This window comes from Arachis stenosperma, chromosome 6 (assembly GCF_014773155.1).
Source record: "Arachis stenosperma cultivar V10309 chromosome 6, arast.V10309.gnm1.PFL2, whole genome shotgun sequence".
Taxonomy (NCBI): domain Eukaryota; kingdom Viridiplantae; phylum Streptophyta; class Magnoliopsida; order Fabales; family Fabaceae; genus Arachis; species Arachis stenosperma.
The window spans coordinates 113,543,938-113,560,115 of NC_080382.1; the positions used below are offsets into that span (position 1 = coordinate 113,543,938).

At 37.4% G+C, this 16,178-nt stretch overlaps 1 non-coding gene and 2 pseudogenes across 1 annotated transcript; 1 reads left to right on the plus strand and 2 right to left on the minus strand.

The window, feature by feature from the left end:
* The first annotated feature begins 226 nt into the window (after positions 1-226).
* Positions 227-1,547, plus strand: LOC130934425 (peroxidase 44-like; annotated as a pseudogene).
* A 901-nt stretch (positions 1,548-2,448) lies between these two features.
* Positions 2,449-14,273, minus strand: LOC130932986 (putative disease resistance protein RGA1; annotated as a pseudogene).
* Positions 8,558-8,665, minus strand: LOC130938056 (small nucleolar RNA R71). The gene has a single exon (XR_009069238.1). It is a non-coding gene; the product is annotated as a small nucleolar RNA R71 (small nucleolar RNA).
* Positions 14,274-16,178: the final 1,905 nt, after the last annotated feature.

Consider the following 16,178-nt stretch of genomic DNA (forward strand, 5'->3'; position numbering starts at 1 on the left):
GATTCTCGACGGTGCCGGATTTGGAGATAATTGCATAGAGACCACATAGGCATTTCGGGTGTTGTCCCTTACTTAAACTCAGATTCTCACCGCCCTCATGGACGAACCTCCATCCGCAGCAGTTAAAAGTGGCTGAGTCTCCTGCACTACTTGCCATTTGGGACATGCTCAATTTCAGAATACGAGGAGGGCGCCACGGTAGATTTTTTATTTGTAGAGAAGAAAAATGAGGGGCACCACAGTTACAAATAACGCCGTTCTGCTAATGAGAATGATGTGGGAGATGAAGTGGGTGATGATGTAGAAGATGAACGCTCCAACAAGGTATGGTTTCCTCTGTAAAAAACTGAACTGAACAAAGATGGGGTTAGGGTCTTTTACCTTCCTATGAAGTGAAGAGAGACTTTTTATATTCCTCTCAAACGCGAAAAACGACGCTGTTTTGCTGACGAGGATAGGGACTAATTTGTCCAACCGCGTCACCTGACACGTAGCAGTCCACGTGGCCTTCAGACGTGCCACTTCATCATTTTCCGTCAATCACAAACGGAGAAATCAAGCCAAGGACTAAATTGTTCGCCGGAAAAAATCTTTGAGGGTGTTTTTGTGTATTAATTTTCTTCGGGGATTAAAGTGTCCGTTTTTAAAATCCTCAGGGACTAATTTGGGTAATTACTCCATAAATTATTAAACAAACTTAATTAAATTTTAATTACAAAAATAATTTGATTACGTGGCATCACCAATATACAATGATAATACCAAACACACAAGATTTTAATTGTGCAGGACTGTGATGCATCCATACTCATAGACTCCCCAAGAAACACCTCAGAGAAGAGCACAGGTCCAAAACGCTACCGTTCGAGGATACGACTTTATTGATGAGGTGAAAGAGACCCTAGAATATGAATGCCTTCTACAGTTTCATGCGCAGATATCATAACACTAGCCACAAGAGATGCCGTGGCCTTTTCCGGTGGACCCAAATACGCCATCCCCACCGGACGGCGCGACGGTTTAGTATCCAACAACAGCGACGTTGACATACCACGAGCAAGTGCACCGATGCAATTTATATCACAATTTTTCGCAAACAAGGGAATGACGGTAGAGGAAATGGTGGTTCTCTTGGGTCCACATAGTGTTGGTGTTGGTCATTGTGTTTCCTTTCATCGAAGGCTTTTGAGTTTTAATGAGAAACATGATCCTACAATGGATCCTGCATTGGATTCTAAGCTTGTGAAGGTTTGTAACCCAAAGGCGGGAAGAGTTCAAGTTTCGCCTCCAAGTGCATTCTTGGATCAGAATACTTCGTTTATAGTTGATAATGAGTTCTACAAGCAGATTCTTTTGAACAGAGGTGTGTTGCAGATTGACCAGGAGCTTGCTTTGGATAGTTCCACTAAAGATTTTGTGTCTAGTTTTGCTTTGAATGGTGACAAGTTTCAAAAGAGTTTTGCAGATGCGATGATAAAGATGGAAAGATTAAGATTTTGGTTGGGAATGACGGGGAGATTCGCAAAAATTGTAGGGTCTTCAACTAAATGCACTTATACATAGAATGTTATAGTGGCATGTGACCGGCAATGATAGTGGTGACTATACATATTTGTCTGAATTATTTAACATATTATATGTCTATATTTCAACTATCATATCTATTAATGAAAATTATTATAACCATTTTCAAGTAAATAGTCACTTTTTTCGGGGTGCAAGAAAATACACTTTGGACTTATTAAAAGATTATGGCTTATTCGGGGTGCAAATCTGTCTCAACACCCATGGACTATACCCAAAAGTTCAGCAAGAAAGTCGAACACCACTATCTGAGATCACTGGTTACAGAGAATAGTTTGCAGGATCGTATACATAGCTAATTCAGACTCGACATAGCTTATGTTGTTATGCAGCATGTCGTCTAAGTCAATTTCTAAATTCCCCTCATATGGATGGAGAACTGGGGATTTAATACATCAGACTTTAGAGGAAACTTAGCTTTGTTTTTCTGTTTTAGAGGAAATTTTCTGCATTATTATGGTTATTGAGTCAGTAATACAGGAAAATTATTATGAAATTGTTCTTCATTTAATTACTTAATACCAAAGATATATATGTTTCAAATTTCTTCTGAAAGAAAGCTTATAATAGCAATAGCTCCATTAAAAAAATGTGTATTAAAGCAACAAAATGCTGTATTTTTTAGACACTAATAAAACAGCATTAATTTAAACAACACCCAAGTAATGTACTATTCAATAAGTCTATATAAAGAGAGAAGAAGAACTAATATAAGTATATTGAAACAATACTTTTATGAAAGATTTCAGCACACAAATAAATCATCATTCCACTTGATTGAAAGAGACATAAATGAAAAGAAAAATGATAAAATCAGAAAGACTCCAACTAATCATTTGCCATCGCAACCGTCGATCTAAAGTGTTATGGTCGATCAATGATTACTTCCTTGATGTGAGATATCCTGGGCCAATACTCTCCTACTCCTGCCACACATTTTCTACACAACTTTGGACAATTGACAATTACCAAACTTTCAAGGGCTGTGAGGCAATGAAAATCATTCAGGAGTGACATCAACTTTGGACAATCACAAATTCTAAGCCTATTCAAACAAATCAAAGATGATAGCCATTTAGGAAACACCTCAAAGTTGATGCAACCTCTAATTATCAAGGTGTGTAATGTATTTGTAGATGATTGAACCCATGGAGGCAGGGTCACCAACTGTGGTAAAGATTCAAGCCATATACATTTCAATCTCATGTTGGAGTCTTTGGTTCCACATTCATATTCCTCTGGAAATTCCAACTTGTCACACCCATTAATATGGATATACTCTAATTAGGGAAAATGCTTGGGATCAATTGTTAGAAACTTCAAATCGCTACATTTTCCAATAATCAATGTCTTAAGAGTAGGTAATTTTATCCCGAGAAATAAAGACTCTAAATTCTCGCTAAACAAGATATGCAATCTTTGAAGAAAGTTCAAGTTTGCAATCTCCTTCTCAGGCAAAGAAACCTGCTTTGTGGTTATCCCCAAACGTCGAAGGCTAATTAACTTTTCTAAACCTCTGGGTAATACTTCAAGCTCGGTACACCCAACAAGCAAGAAAGTTTGCAAACATTGGAGCATGCATATAGAATCAGGCAATCTCTTCACTTTATGATTATATTGCAGATCAAGAAATCTTAAGTGCTTCAACTTATGAATGAACCAAGGTAATGTTTCATAAGTTGAATTACTTAAGTCCAACATATACAGGTATTTATGCTTCAACACCCATGTATTGAGAAAAGCTTCGTCAATTCCAATTTCATGTACAGGAAACAATATAGTTCGGAGAGTTACTGATTCTGGAATATGAGATTTGTCAGGCATATGCTTTGCCAAAAAAGACAGATGCTGAACATTCTCAGGCATATTTTGGATGTTCAAGTTGACACACACACACTGATCTTTTGCAACATAGATAGCAAGATCGTGCATTAAATCATGTATTTTAAAACAATAGCCAGCCCCAAAGTCAATAAAATCCTGAAGAAAAGATTTTGACATTAATTCAAGTAAATATTGATTGGCAATATCTTCCAAAGACTTGTTTTCTACTGATGATGGAATGAGACCAAGTGCTCCCCAAAGAGAAGAGACAGTTGCGCTGATGAATACGTAATCCTTTGGGAAAAGAGAAAACATAGCAAAGCAATGCTTTAAATATGATGGCATTTGATCATAGCTTAATTTTAAAACAAGTAAAATGTCATTTTCCTTTTGTGACAGTTTCCATATCTCATTATCTCGCACATGTTCCCACTCATCTATCTTATGTTTTGAAAACAATGAACTCCCCAGTGTTCTTATTGCCAAAGGAACGCCACTACATTTTTTCACAATTTCTCTCGCAATATTCATCAATTTCGGATACTTCTTCTCTTCACCTTCTTTAAAGGCCCATCTAACAAATAAAGACAATGAATTCTTTAAAGAAAGGCCTTCTAAATTGTAGGAGCTAACAGTACCCATCATGGAAGCGATAGTGGGACTACGAGTAGTCACCAAGATCTTACTTTCGTTAGAACCCATCATTTCTAGCAAATCTCTTAATTCGAGCCATTTAACACGATCATCATTCCATACATCGTCCAAGACGAGTAGGAATTTCTTCCCAGCAATTTTTTTTCTTAGAGCATGTTGCAGTTGCTGCACATCCAAATCTTTCACATTTTATTGGCCAACAGGAGAATAAGAAGATGCAAGATCTCCTTCACTAGCACACATGATAATTTTGATCAACAATTGGTTGATGTCAAAGTCATCAGAAACACAGATCCACATTTTCAATGGAAAAGACTCTGTTATCCTCTAATCATTGTACACCAATTTAGCAAGGGTAGTCTTCCCCACACCTCCAATTCCCACTACTGGAATAACTGAGGTATGCGGATTTTCCTGCAACAAAAGCTTTATGATCTTCTCTTTATCAAAGTCCCTCCCTATGGCATTTGACTCAACAACATGGGAATAAGTCATTTCCCTCCTATGCACAACTCGCCTATCAACTTCAATTCTTTCAAGCCCAAACTTATTCCTATCAGCCGCAACCAGATTTAATCTTTTCTTCATTTCTTCTAATTTTTTACTCATCTTATAACGAAAAACAAGCGAATTAGAACTCGAGAAGAAGCGGCCTACCTTGTGTTTGGTGGTACCATAGGCTTTGACAACTTGCTTCCGCAAAATCTCGCACTCGAGTTCGTCAAGCACGATCTCGGCATCAGAGAAAACGTGCTTGATTTGCTTCAGCCATTCTCGCAGTGCGTGGTTGATGAGCGGATAATTTATACGCTTTTTGGCATTGTTTTTAGTATGTTTTTGGTAGTTTGAGTTGAGTTTTTAGTATATTTCTATTAGTTTTTAGTTAAAATTCACTTTTCTGGACTTTACTATGAGTTTGTGTGTTTTTCTGTGATTTCAGGTATTTTCTGGCTGAAATTGAGGGATCTGAGCAAAAATCTGATTCAGAGACTGAAAAGGACTGCAGATGCTGTTGGATTCTGACCTCCCTGCACTCAAAGTGAATTTTCTGGAGCTACAGAAGCCCAATTGGCGCGCTCTCAACGGCGTTGGAAAGTAGACATCCTGAGCTTTCCAGCAATATATGATAGTCCATACTTTGCCCAAGATTTGATGGCCCAAACCGGCGTTCAAAGTCACCTTCAGATTTCCCAGCGTTAAACGTCGGAACTGGCACCTAATTCGGAGTTAAACGCCCAAACTGGCATAAAAGCTGGCGTTTAACTCCAAGAAGAGTCTCTACATGAAAATGCTTCATTGCTCAGCCCAAGCATACACCAAGTGGGCCCGGAAGTAGATTTTTATGTCATTTACTCATCTCTGTACACCCTAGGCTACTAGTTTTCTATATATAGGACCTTTTACTATTGTATTTACATCTTTTGATCACTTTAGATCTCTAGATCATCTTTGGACATCTAGTTCTTAGATCATTTGGGGGCTGGCCTCATGGCCATGCCTAGACCTTGTTCTTATGTATTTTCAACGGTGGAGTTTCTACACACCATAGATTAAGGTGTGGAGCTCTGCTGTACCTCGAGTATTAATGCAATTACTATTGTTCTTCTATTCAATTCCGCTTGTTCTTTGTCCAAGATATCACTTGTTCTTCAACTTGATGAATGTGATGATCCGTGACACTCATCATCATTCTCACTCATGAACAAAGTGACTGACAACCACTCTTGTTCTACAAGCATACGAGGCTCTAGTGTTTATCTCTTGGATTCTTTAACCGGAATCTTCGTGGTATAGGCGAGAACTAATGGCAGCATTCAAGAGAATCCGGAAGGTCTAACCTTGTCTGTGGTATTCTGAGTAGGATTCAATGATTGAATGACTGTGACGTGCTTCAAACTCCTAGCAGGCGGGGCGTTAGTGACAGACGCAAAAGAATCACTAGATTCTATTCCGGCCTGACCGAGAACCGACAGCTGATTAGCCATATGCTGTGACAGAGCATAGGAACATTTTCACTGAGAGGATGGGAGGTAGCCACTGACAACGGTGAAACCCTTGCATAAGCTTGCCATGGAAAGGAGTAAGAAGGATTGGATGAAGACAGTAGGAAAGTAGAGAGACGGAAGGGAAGGCATCTTCATACGCTTATCTGAAGCTCTCACCAATGATATACATAAGTATCTCTATCTTTATCTTTATGTTTTATTCATCATCTATACCCATTTGAGTCTGCCTGACTAAGATTTACAAGGTGACCATAGCTTGCTTCATACCAACAATCTCCGTGGGATCGACCCTTACTCACGTAAGGTATTACTTGGACGATCCAGTGCACTTGCTGGTTAGTTGTGCAAAGTTGTGTAGTGATCACAATTTCGCGCACCAAGTTTTTGGCGCCGTTGCCGGGGATTGTTTTGTGTATGGACAACTGACGGTTCATCTTGTTGCTTAGATTAGGTATTATTTTTCTTCAGAGTTCTTAAGAATGAATTCTAGTGTTTCAAGGTGATGTTCTTATCATCACCAAAGCTGATTGATCATCATCAATTTAGCTCTTGAATGCAATGTCCTGCTGAAGCTTAGCTAGCTATGTCTAATTCCTTTAGACTAAAGCTTTAGACTAACATTGCATGATTCCTGGAATTCTCATTAAGAATTTTGATACCTTTATTTTCTTCCTCCACTTAATTTTTGAAAAATCCAAAAAAATTACAAAATCATAAAAACAAAAAAATATTTCTTGTTTAAGTCTAGTGTCTCATTTTAAGTTTGGTGTCAATTGCATGTTTCTGTTCTTCTTGCATTTTTCAAATTTATGCATGTGTCTTCATTTATCTTCAAGTTGTTCTTGATGATTTCCTTGTTTTGATCTTTGAATTCTATTGACTTGAGTGTTTTGTTATTTCTTATGTGCATTCTCATTTTGTTAGTGTCAATAGTATACAAACTGCTAAGTTTGGTGTCTTGCATGCATTGTTATTTGATTTTAGTTGCATTTTGATTATTCCTCATTATTAAAAATCCAAAAATATTTTTAATTTGTGTCTTTTCAAGTCAATAATACAGAGAATTAAAGATTCAGAACATACTGCAGAGGAATTATACAGAAAAAGCTGGGCATTCAAAAATGCCCAGTGAAGAAGACAGACTGGCGTTTAAACGCCAGCCAGGGTACCTGGCTGGGCGTTTAACGCCCAAAAGGGTAGAGTTTTGGGCGTTAAACGCCAGAATGTGCACCATTCTGAGCGTTTAACGCCAGGATGGCACAAGAGGGAAGATTCTGTTTTTAATTCAGATTTTTTTTCAAGTTTTCAAAGTTTTTCAAAATCAAATCTTTTTCAAATCAAATCCTTTCAATCAAATGTTTTCAAAATCAATTTCTTTCCTTTTTCAAAGATACTTGCTAACAATTAATGATTTGATTGAATAATTCAAGTATGCTGCCTTTTCTGTTGAGGAAGGTTTAATGTTTGAATCATATCTTTTCTTGTTAGGCAAGTCATTAATTTTTAAAATCAAATCTTTTTAAAATGTTTTTCAAATCATATCTTCTCAATCACATCTTTTTAAAACCATAACTTTTCAATCATATCTTTTTAATCACATCTTTTTCAAAATAGTTTTCAATCAAATCTTTTTAATTTCTAATTTCAAATTCTTTTTCAAAACTCACTTGATTTCTTTCCCACTCTTGGTTTTCGAAAATCAATTAAGGTTTTTCAAAATGTTTTCAAAATCTTTTTAACTTAATTTTCGAAAATTTCTTCCTCCCTTCTCACATCCTTCTATTTATGGACTAACACTACTCCTTAATGCAAAATTCGAACTCCATCTTCTTTGATAAGTTCGAATTTTCTACTTCTGCCTTCTATTTTTTCTCCTCTGACACCTCAAGGAATCTCTATACTGTGACATAGAGGATTCCATATTTTCTTGTTCTCTTCTCTTTCATATGAGCAGGAACAAAGACAAAGGCATTCTTGTTGAACCTGACCCTGAACCTGAAAGGACCTTGAAGCGAAAGCTAAGAGAAGCTAAGGCACAACTCTCTGTTGAGGACCTGACCGAATTCTTCAAAGAAGAAGAACCCATGGCAGCCGAAAACAACAACAATGCCAACAATGCAAGGAAGGTGCTGGGTGACTTTACTGCACCTACTCCCGACTTCTATGGGAGAAGCATCTCTATCCCTGCCATTGGAGCAAACAACTTTGAGCTTAAGCCTCAATTGGTTTCTCTAATGCAACAGAATTGCAAGTTCCATGGACTTCCATTGGAAGATCCTCATCAGTTCTTAGCTGAATTCTTGCAAATCTGTGACACTGTCAAGACTAATGGGGTTGACCCTGAGGTCTACAGACTTATGCTATTCCCTTTTACTGTAAGAGACAGAGCTAGAACATGGTTGGACTCACAACCTAAAGAAAGCCTGGACTCATGGGAAAATCTAGTCAATACCTTCTTGGCAAAGTTCTTTCCACCTCAAAAATTGAGTAAGCTTAGAGTGGAAGTCCAAACCTTCAGACAGAAGGATGGAGAATCCCTCTATGAAGCTTGGGAAAGATACAAACAATTAATCAGAAAATATCCTTCTGACATGCTTTCTGAATGGAGCATCATAGGTATTTTCTATGATGGTCTCTCTGAACTGTCCAAGATGTCTTTGGATAGCTCTGCTGGAGGATCTCTTCATTTGAAGAAGACGCCTACAGAAGCTCAAGAGCTAATTGAAATGGTTGCAAATAACCAATTCATGTATACCTTTGAAAGGAATCCTGTGAACAATGGGACTAATCAGAAGAAAGGAGTTCTTGAGATTGATACTCTGAATGCCATTCTGGCTCAGAACAAGATATTGACTCAACAAGTCAATTTGATTTCTCAAAGTCTGTCTGGAATGCAAAATGCACCAAGCAGCACTAAGGATGCTTCATCTGAAGAAGAAGCTTATGATCCTGAGAACCCTTCAATGAAAGAGGTGAATTACCTAGGAGAACCCTATGGAAACACCTACAATTCTTCATGGAGAAATCACCCAAATTTCTCATGGAAGAATCAAGAGAGACCTCAACAAGGTTTCAACAATAATGGTGGAAGAAACAGGTTTAGCAATGGCAAGCCGTTTCCATCATCTTCTCAGCAACAGACAGAGAGTTCTAAGCAGAACCCCTCTAACTTAGCAACCATGGTCTCTGATCTAATCAAAACCACTCAAAGTTTCATGACTGAAACAAGGTCCTCCATTAGAAATTTGGAGACACAAGTGGGACAGCTGAGCAAAAAAATTACTGAACTCCCTCCTAGTACTCTCCCAAGCAACACAGAAGAAAATCCAAAAGGAGAGTGCAAGGCCATCAACATGGCCGAATTTGGAGAGGAAGGAGAGGAAGTGAACGCCACTGAGGAAGACCTCAGTGGGCGTGCACTGACCTCCAATGAGTTCCCCAAAGAGGAACCATGGGAATCTGAGGCTCAAAATGAGACCATAGAGATTCCATTGGACTTACTTCTGCCATTCATGAGCTCTGATGAGTATTCTTCCTCTGAAGAGGATGAGTATGTCACTGAAGAGCAAGTTGCTAAATACCTTGGAGCAATCATGAAGCTAAATGACAAGTTATTTGGAAATGAGACTTGGGAGGATGAACCTCCTTTGCTCACCAAAGAACTGGATGACTTGTCTAGGCAGAAATTACCTCAAAAGAGACAAGATCCTGGGAAGTTTTCCATACCTTGCACCATAGGCACCATGACCTTCAAGAAGGCTCTGTGTGACTTAGGGTCAAGTGTAAACCTCATGCCTCTCTCTGTAATGGAGAAGCTAGGGATCTTTGAGGTACAAGCTGCAAGAATCTCACTAGAGATGGCAGACAACTCAAGAAAACAAGCTTATGGACTTGTAGAGGATGTTTTGGTGAAGATTGAAGACCATTACATCCCTGCTGATTTCATAGTCCTAGAGACTGGGAAGTGCATGGATGAAACCATCATCCTTGGCAGACCCTTCCTAGCCACAGCCAAGGCTGTGATTGATGTTGATAGAGGTGAACTGATCATTCAAGTGAATGAAGAATCCTTTGTGTTCAAGGCTCAAGGATATCCCTCTGTCACCATGGAGAGGAAGCATGAAGAGCTCCTCTCAACTCAGAGTTAAGCAGAGCCCCCACAGTCAAACTCTAAGTTTGGTGTTGGGAGGCCACAACCAAACTCTAAGTTTGGTGTTGAACCCCCACATTCAAACTCTAAGTTTGGTGTTGGGAGGTTCCAACATTGCTCTGAGAAAATATGAGGCTCCATGAGAGCCCTCTGTCAAGCTACTGACATTAAAGAAGCGCTTGTTGGGAGGCAACCCAATGATATATTTTATCTATTTTCTTTTGTTATTTTATGTTTTTTGTAGGTTGATGATCATAAGAAGTCACAAAATCAATTGAAAAAGCAAAAACAGAATGAAAAACAGGAAGAAAAACAGCACACCCTGGAGGAAGAACCTACTGGCGTTTAAACGCCAGTAAGGCTAGCAGTTGGGCGTTTAACGCCCAGTCTGGCACCATTTTGGGCGTTTAACGCCAGAAAAGGGCACCAGACTGGCGTTAAACGCCAGGAAAGGGCAAGAACCTGGCGTTAAACGCCAGAAAGGGGCACCAGCCCGGCGTTTAACGCCAGAATTGGCTCAAAACGTGATTTTGCATGCCATTTGGTGCAGGGATGACTTTTCCTTGACACCTCAGGATCTGTGGACCCCACAGGATCCCCACCAACCCCACCACCCTCTTTCTTCTTCACCCATTCACCAATCACCTCAACACCTCTTCCCCATAAACCCTTCTTCACTCCTTCATTTTCACACCATCTAAACACCACTTCTCCCCCTCTTTGGCCAAACACAAAGCCATCTCCCTCTCCTCTATTTCTTCTTCTTCTACTCTCATCTTTCTTCTTTTGCTCGAGGATGAGCAAACCTTTTAAGTTTGGTGTGGTAAAAGCATTGCTTTTTGTTTTTCCATAACCATTTATGGCATCCAAGGCCGGAGAAACCTCTAGAAAGAGGACGACTTCTATGAAGTTGTGGCCATGAAGAAGGGTCAACTTTGATCAAAAGGTTGGACCAAGTCCTCATAGATATCTGTGAAGAGGACGCCCAATGGAAGAGAAATTCAAGAGGGAAGCCGGTTCAACTGAGAAGGCATGACCTCAAGCCCATCACTAAGAAAAGGATGGAGCAAACAAGAGATCCTCCTCCTCATGAAGTCCCTAAGATGCCTCAAGGGATGCACTTTCCTCCACAAAAACTATTGGGAGCAAATCAACACCTCCCTAGGAGAATTGAGTTCCAACATGGGACAACTAAGGGTGGAGCACCAAGAACACTCCATTCTCCTTCATGAAATTAGAGAAGATCAAAGAATCATGAGAGAGGAGCAACAAAGACAAGGAAGAGACATTGAAGAGCTCAAGCACTCCATAGGATCTTCAAGAGGAAGAACAAGCCGCTATCACTAAGGTGGACCCGTTCTTTAATTTCCTTGTTCTTTGTTTTTCTGTTTTTTGAAATTTTCATGCTTATGTTTATCTATGTTTGTGTCTTGTGATCATTAGTGTCTTAGCGTCTATGCCTTAAAGCTATGAATATGAATCCATCACCTTTCTTAAATGAAAACTGTTTTTATTACAAAAGAACAAGAAGTACAAGATTTCGAATTCATCTTTAAAACTAGCTTAATTAGTTTGATGTGGTGACAATACTTTTTGTTTTCTGAATGTATGCTTGAACAGTGCATATGTCTTTTGAATTTGTTGTTCATGAATGTTAAAATTGTTGGCTCTTGAAAGAATGATGAAAAAGGAGACATGTTACTGAGGATCTGAAAAATCATAAAAATGATTCTTGAAGCAAGAAAAAGCAGTGAATACAAAAAAAGAGAGAAGCAAGCGAAAAAAAACGAAAAAGGGGAGAAAAAGAAAAAGAAAGAAAAAGAAAGAAATAAAGTTGTGACCCAAGGCAAAAAGAGTGTGCTTAAGAACCCTGGACACCTCTAATTGGGGACTCTAGCAAAGCTGAGTCACAATCTGAAAAGGTTCACCCAATTATGTGTCTGTGGCATGTATGTATCCGGTGGTAATACTGGAAGACAGAGTGCTTTGGGCCACGGCCAAGACTCAATAAGTAGCTGTGTTCAAGAATCATCATACTTAACTAGGAGAATCAATGACACTATCTGGATTCTGAGTTCCTAAAGAAGCCAATCATTCTGAATTTCAAAGGATAGAGTGAGATGCCAAAACTGTTCGGAGGCAAAAAGCTACTAGTCCCGCTCATCTAATTTGGAGCTAAGTTTCATTGATAATTTGGAGTCTATAGTATATTCTCTTCTTTTTATCTTATTTGATTTTCAGTTGCTTGAGGACAAGCAACAATTTAAGTTTGGTGTTGTGATGAGCGGATAATTTATACGCTTTTTGGCATTGTTTTTAGTATGTTTTTGGTAGTTTGAGTTGAGTTTTTAGTATATTTCTATTAGTTTTTAGTTAAAATTCACTTTTCTGGACTTTACTATGAGTTTGTGTGTTTTTCTGTGATTTCAGGTATTTTCTGGCTGAAATTGAGGGATCTGAGCAAAAATCTGATTCAGAGACTGAAAAGGACTGCAGATGCTATTGGATTCTGACCTCCCTGCACTCAAAGTAGATTTTCTGGAGCTACAGAAGTCCAATTGGCGCGTTCTCAACGTCGTTGGAAAGTAGACATCCTGGGCTTTCCATCAATATATGATAGTCCATAATTTGCCCAAGATTTGATGGCCCAAACCGGCGTTCAAAGTCACCTTCAGATTTCCCAGCGTTAAACGCCGGAACTGGCACCAAATTCGGAGTTAAACGCCCAAACTGGCATAAAAGCTGGCGTTTAACTCCAAGAAGAGTCTCTACACGAAAACGCTTCATTGCTCAGCCCAAGCACACACCAAGTGGGCCCGGAAGTAGATTTTTATGTCATTTACTCATCTCTGTACACCCTAGGCTACTAGTTTTCTATATATAGGACCTTTTACTATTGTATTTACATCTTTTGATCACTTTAGATCTCTAGATCATCTTTGGACATCTAGTTCTTAGATCATTTGGGGGCTGGCCTCATGGCCATGCCTAGACCTTGTTCTTATGTATTTTCAACGGTGGAGTTTCTACACACCATAGATTAAGGTGTGGAGCTCTGCTGTACCTCGAGTATTAATGCAATTACTATTGTTCTTCTATTCAATTCCGCTTGTTCTTTGTCCAAGATATCACTTGTTCTTCAACTTGATGAATGTGATGATCCGTGACACTCATCATCATTCTCACTCATGAACAAAGTGACTGACAACCACTCTTGTTCTACAAGCATACGAGGCTCTAGTGTTTATCTCTTGGATTCTTTAACCGGAATCTTCGTGGTATAGGCGAGAACTGATGGCAGCATTCAAGAGAATCCGGAAGGTCTAACCTTGTCTGTGGTATTCTGAGTAGGATTCAATGATTGAATGACTGTGACGTGCTTCAAACTCCTAGCAGGCGGGGCGTTAGTGACAGACGCAAAAGAATCGCTGGATTCTATTCCGGCCTGACCGAGAACCGACAGCTGATTAGCCATATGCTGTGACAGAGCATAGGAACATTTTCACTGAGAGGATGGGAGGTAGCCACTGACAACGGTGAAACCCTTGCATAAGCTTGCCATGGAAAGGAGTAAGAAGGATTGGATGAAGACAGTAGGAAAGCAGAGAGACGGAAGGGAAGGCATCTTCATACGCTTATCTGAAGCTCTCACCAATGATATACATAAGTATCTCTATCTTTATCTTTATGTTTTATTCATCATCTATACCCATTTGAGTCTGCCTGACTAAGATTTACAAGGTGACCATAGCTTGCTTCATACCAACAATCTCCGTGGGATCGACCCTTACTCACGTAAGGTATTACTTGGACGACCCAGTGCACTTGCTGGTTAGTTGTGCAAAGTTGTATAGTGATCACAATTTCGCGCACCAGTGGTTCTGCTCTTGCTTTTGCTCAACATCTAACAGCACAGCTTTGACGTATGAGAGAGTGTGTTTGAAGTCTTGCAAGTCATCGTACACACCAATGAGTTGAGTAGCCGCTTCGTATGCAGGAGAAGCCAGCTTTCTTATCAATGATTGTGCCACATTGAATATGAATGATTCAGCCATGGTTAATGGGGAATGCAGATCAGAGAGGAGGAGAGATTCAAAAGCAGGTTCAGTGAAATCAATGTGAAGTCTCCAAAACCCAAGCAAATGTTAATAGTCAAAATGTTACACACACCAGCAATTGAGAGTGTGCTGCACTTTTTTTAATAATTAAATTTTAATATTTATTTTATATTAATAATTAATTTTAATAACATATCTTGATGTTTATCTAATATAATTGAAAAAAAATATTCTAATCAACATATATTTATGATTTTTTAGTTTGGGTTATAATATAGGAAACATTTCAAGTACATTAGAGAGTACCGGTGTATCAATTGTTTTAGCCGTTGATTTTAATTAATATATATTATATATATTTTTTATAATTTAGATCAACGGTTAAAACAACTGATGTACCAATACTCCCAATACACTTGAAATGTTTCCTATAATATATGTAAACAATTCTTAATGTAACCAAATTCAAATTTTAGTTTTGACTAGCACGAAAACTCAGGAAAGAAACAGTCACCGAGGCACTAAAGTAAGTCAAGTACATGTATTTCTGTATATTATAAATTTTTAATTTTACGTCCTCTCTTAAGGGATTTAAATTCTTTAAAATGAGTCACCAAAAAAATTCTCTAAAATTTAAATTTTATTTTAAAAATTAAAGTATTTCTATTTTTAAATAATTATTTTTATATTTATTTATGGTTCCACTTATAAAATTAATGGTGATAAATTACATTTTATTCTTTAAAATAAAATTCAAACTTTAGAGGATCCAAATCCCTTTCTAAATTTTGCACGGATAAAAAGACAATTATTAGAACAACTCAAATAAAATTAATTTTAAATATTATTTTTAAAATAATACTAATATTAATAAAGTTATATCGTATCATTTTTAAAAAATATTAATAAAGTACTACGATTTGTATAATCTATTAAACCTTTTATTAAGACTTTGTTTGATTAAAAGAAAATAAATAAAATAAATAAAAAATTGAATGAATTTTTTTCAATATATTTAAATGAAAATATATATATATATATATATATATATATATATATATATATATATATATATAAAATGTTATAAAAAATAATTCTATCTTTGCATATTTTAAAATATATTAAAAAATAAGAAGATAATATTAATTATATTTTTTTATTTTCCATTTAATATTAAAAGAAAAAAAAATTTCAATGAGTCTCACTTACTTTTTTACACTATTCATTCTTTTTTTTATTATTTTTTCATTCAACCAAATAATGAAAAATAATTTTTTTTAATTTCTTTTCTTTTTTTTCTTTCTTTTCATTTTCCATTCAAACAAACAAAGCCAAAATAAATATTGTAACTGTTGAGGGTAAGCATACAAATAAAAAATGATTTGTTAACCAATTATAGCTAGTGTTAGTTAGTAGTTACTGAAGGTGGATATTCGGTTATTCTGTTTTGTCCATCTCAGCAGTTTTATTAGCTCCTCTACTCTAGTGAGTATATATATGTATTTCAGTGTGTGAAAAATGATATGAAGTAATCAATTCTATTTTATGAGATAATTCTCTCTCTCTTTCTCTCTTCTTCATATTGCATTTTTAATCGAAAACTAATTGTTACTGCTCTTAGTGTTTTCACTAAGAGTCTCAACTATTGTGAAATTCTATCGTGACAATTCATTCTTGTAACATAGTATCTAGAGCTCAGTTGTGATGATTCACGGCACTTCTTCTTACGAATTCAACCCTTACTATCAAGAATGTCGTGGTTCTAATTCAAGACAATCATGTCTTTTTTGAATTCTGGCCTGACTTTTGTGTAATTCCTAATCAGGTTATTCGGAATCATCTCCTTCAAGGAATAGCTAAAGGAGGAATCTATTATTTTGATCAACTAGTTGTTCCAAGAAA